The sequence below is a fragment of the Protopterus annectens genome, chromosome 13.part0 (assembly GCF_019279795.1).
Source record: "Protopterus annectens isolate FY-2018-M chromosome 13.part0, PAN1.0, whole genome shotgun sequence".
NCBI lineage: Eukaryota > Metazoa > Chordata > Ceratodontiformes > Protopteridae > Protopterus > Protopterus annectens.
Window position 1 is genome coordinate 168,577,830 of NC_056747.1, and position 4,756 is coordinate 168,582,585.

Here is a 4,756-nt window from a genome sequence, read left to right on the forward strand (position 1 = left end):
GCAGCCCGATGCCCAACCTTCAAAGAAGACACGCCCATTCACACACGCACCTACCTTCATGTCTTTTAAATGTCACTTGACCGCAGGGAGGACATGCAGATTCCACACAGAAGGCGCTCCAGCCGAGAATTGAACCAGAGAACCTTTTGCTGTGAGGTGACAACGCTAACCGCCGCACCACCATGGGTTAGTAACTTCCATCTATTAAAAGCAAAACAGAAGATCACTACAGTTTATTTTCTCTCCCACAAAGCAGCAGTGAGTGACTTCAAGAATTATTTTTGTAATTTTGCCAGAAAAGTAATTGAGAAACCCTTTCTTCTGTCCAAGTCTGGCAGAGTCTCTATAGAGTACCCGCAAACTACAACATAGGAGGTAATCCCCTGAAATCTGAAGAAGAAATAAGGGATCTAGGGACCCAAGCAGATAGTCAGCTTTCCTTTGATAACCATGTTGCCAAAGTGGTTAGAAAATCCTTTTATGTGACCCTTCTGATCACGAAAGGGTTCGCATCAAGATCTAAGGATGTAATGGTGCTCCTCTACTCTTCCCTAAACAGACCCATTATTGAGTACAATGCACCAATTGGAATGTACCTGGCTAGACATCTCCAGCAGCTGGAGAGACCACAAAGGTACCTAACCAAGAGGATTACTGGCCTCAAACAGTTGCCCTATGCAGCACGATTGAAAAAGCTATGACTGTTCTCTGTTGCATACCGCTTTCTCAGAGGCGATCTCTGTCTAATGTACAGAGCCATGTCCAACCCAGGATTGCTGAACATGCTCCATCTTAGCAAAACCAAATCTACTTGAGCTACACGCTCTAGGGATATAAACCTCAACACAACAATGAATAGAACATGCTGGAGGGATAGATTCCCTTCGCAGAGACTTCCCTTACTATGAAACAGGGTCTCGATCTACATAAGACAGAGCCCCTCACTACCATTCTTCAAGAGGAACCTTGATGAGTGGATGGGTAACAGAAAGTTCACACCGGGGATCACACCAACAGCACTACTAGATAGGGGACAAGGGTACTAGCTGCTAGTACAAGGGTCTAGGGAACTACTAAAGGGGTGGTGAATACCGCACAACGTGGCTGGGCTAATATATGCCTTCGGGCAGATATCCCAGTACCAACCTATGAACCTATATTCCTGCATCCTTTTTTTCCCCAGTTAACCTTCTGTTTCCATCATAGTAATAGGAATATGTTCTAGTCCTGCTTGAGCTGCCTTCTGTAAACCAGTAAGTGGAACTGCAGTGTGAGAACCCTTTCTGCGAACCAGGTCTCCCTTTTTATCTCTTTGGAGATTAGAGGCAAATCATGCAGTGGCTCAGTTGCATGTGTGCATCTGCTGTCCTTCCCAGCTCTGATATTTACGTTTCCCTAACTTTTGTTAGTGGTTGCAGAAACACTGATCATAAAGGTAGCTTATTTTCTGTGGTGCAAGTCTGTCTGTTTGACACATTTGCTTATGTCTGAGAAGCTAGTATTTGTGGCCTCTTGCTTCATTCCTGAAACATGGGCATCTTGAATTCCTGAGCTGATTTGATGGTTCATTGTTATGCTTCCACAACTTGAGAAGGATCACTTTTCAAAGGGTGTGTGTGTGTGTGTGTGTGTGTGTGTGTGTGTGTGTGTGTGTGTGTGTGTGTGTGTGTGTGTGTGTGTGTGTGTGTGTGTGTGTCTGGTGCGCACTGGTTCACTTTTACCTACTTAATCAACAAAATAAGCAGGCAGAAGGGTCACAACACACAGTTTGTATACAGAAGATAAAATCAGTCTTAACCATCACCTTCTCATTAATTATTGGACAGAACTTTCTTAAAATTGGACTTTAATTAGCTACTTAGGCAGCTTTCTAGTTTGTAGAACTTACCAGACAACTAACTAAAGTAACTTAATTCCTAGTTTAATGCTTTTCCCATTTGTTTCTCTGAATTCCCATTGTTGTATATGCTCATTGTTTGTACCCTGTGATAATTGTTTTGTATTTGTTCAGCCTGGAGCTGTTTACAGTCTTTAAATTAAAAGTATTGTATTTAAGCACCAGCTACGTGTGAGTTTATTTTCCTCCACATTATCACTGTGTGTTGAAGTGGTTACATATGTGTTATTTAGAACATCAGTGGGAAAGAAGTGGGTCTGATTGTGATCCGTATTGGATTCAAATAGCTAAGGTAACTCTTGGAGTATGACACTCAGAATTTTATATACAAATTCTAAAATTCTTTCTATAGTGACATTCATTCTGAAAGTGAAAGATTTGTTTCACATTTTTGCAAATAACACTCCTTCTCACAAGCATATGTTGCACATTATTTCAGTACTGTGTGAATATTGTTCTCAAATGTGACAAAAATTAAAACTTTGCAGGTGGTAGAAAGCACTGCTACGTGATTAAAAAAATACATGGAAAATTGTTTCCCTGGTGACAAAGTTTCCTCTATTTGCGTTCTACTTGAGAAGCTGAGAACAGTTCCATCTAAGACAAGAATGTCTTTCGGTTGGTTAACTCAGGGAAGCATGTTTATTTTAAAATAAGCCAAGTATGTGCAGGATTGGTTGACGGAGGAGTTATCACTTGTCATGGTTACCAGAGTGGAACGTTTCCTAGCTTGAGTTTGTATAAAAAGAAACAGTTGCTGTTGCCAAGCGTCTCTTCAAAGAAAAAGAGATTGAATACAGAAGATTTTGGAAAATGAAAATTAGCCTGTACATTGTACTGTCTTCCCAGGGGACTTTTCTGCAAGTTATGTTTCAAGTCACCTACTGTGTAACAAAAACAGCTAGGCCAGTTCTGAAATCCACAATAAGTCGTCTATGGTTTCACCACTTGGCTTCAGTTTTAGTTTGACATTGTTTTTAATTGAAATGTTGTCTTTAGAAATTATATTTTGTTTTACCTATTTTGATGTAGAATTTTAATCTTCCTACTTTTCTCTGAGTTTATTTATACATTTGGTTAATAATAATAATTAAATGTCACGTTTTCTTCTTCCTTCCCATTACTTCAGAGGGGAACCTATCCATGAAAAAATGTCACAAGCCTCATGTCCTTGCCTTTGCAAAGGTTTGCTGGCAGTGACCTGGGGGGGGGGCATTTTACAGTCCCCTAAACTGTGACCCAAACCCTGCATCACCTGTAGTTTTTTTTTTTTGCTTGATAACTGCTATGGTGATATGGGTATGACATGCTACATGGGTAGAATCATTTGCACATGGCACACTTCCCTGCACAGTGTGGTGTGTGCCCTTACAGTAGCAGGCGTGTGTTGTTTATGCTTGTACATGTACACATTTGAGTCTATGTGTCATGCATGGGCACACACATGTGAATTATGTGTGTGTGTTTTGTACGGACAGCCCTCAGACACCATTCTAGAGACCTCACTAAATCTATGCATTTAGAGACATATTCATACATATGCACAGCATGCAAATACAGAATACAGGAGAGTCAGTTGCCCAGTAAGTCAGCATCCCTGTTTCTGGAACACGGCAGCCCTACTGCAGCAATGACACACAAGTCTGTGTGGTACTTGTGCCAGTACAACCTAATAGTGTTCTGTAACATGGCATGCCAGTTGCTCATCTGAAGGAAGGTACTCATGGGGCAGTACAAGTCAGGATATTTATGAATTGCACTAGCTGTTCCAAGATACTGGTAATACCGTCAATGCTCGCATGATCTCCTTGCTGTAGCGCTTTCTTCACTGAGCTGTACAGGATATGAATTTGCATGTCAGAATACATGTATTGTGTTTGTGAGGTACCTGTGTAAGCACAACTCAGCTGTCTATTTGGGCAGGTGTTGATAGTGACACCTGCAGTATGTACTTGCAGGACACCAAGTGTGTTCTACTGTACAAACATACCATTTACCTGCCCGCCCATGTTTTGATATGGTTTATGCTGAGCTGCAATGCTGAGCATCCTTCTCACAGCATGTGAACACTGCCTGGGCAGCAGTAGTGCTTGCGTTGTGATGCTGAGCACCCTTCTCATAGCATGTGAACACTGCCTTGGCTGCTTGCTCTGCTGAGCACCCTTCTCACAGCATGCACACACTGCCTGGGCAGCAGTAGTGCTTGTGCTGCGATGCTGAGCACCCTTCTCACAGCATGCACACACTGCCTGGGCAGCAGTAGTGCTTGCGCTGCGATGCTGAGCACCCTTCTCACAGCATGCGCACACTGCCTGGGTGACAGCAGTACTCTAACACTGGTGAATGCACAGGCTACATTGTTGTATATCGTTATATCAGTTTACTATCATAAGTATGAAATGCAGTTGGCTGAAATGCAGTAATATTTATTTGGAAAAATGAAAATGGAGTGTACCAACGTGTAAAATGTCAAATCTACATATTAATATGCAAATTCAACCTTACTCAACATTAATAGAATGCAGTCCTACACTGCACCAGACTTAACGTGAGGATTTGGCAGGGTGCATGCCCCCCCCCCACACCCACTGCAAAATATATATTCCAACTCCGAGATCGCACTTACAGTGGAGAAAAAGGTAGATTTCCTGATCCCCACTGTACCACGATCTCTAGTTCAATGACTGACCTCATCTTTGCAAATGCACTGAGCATTTGGTAAAACAGAACTCGCACAAGGGAAGAATCCAGCAACATGGGTCGGCCAAATGTCATTCGACAACCTGTGTTCACCAAAACTTCCCTTGGCAATTTAAATGTAAATCCCATGTATCATTATGCCTATTGTCTAGGTTCTAG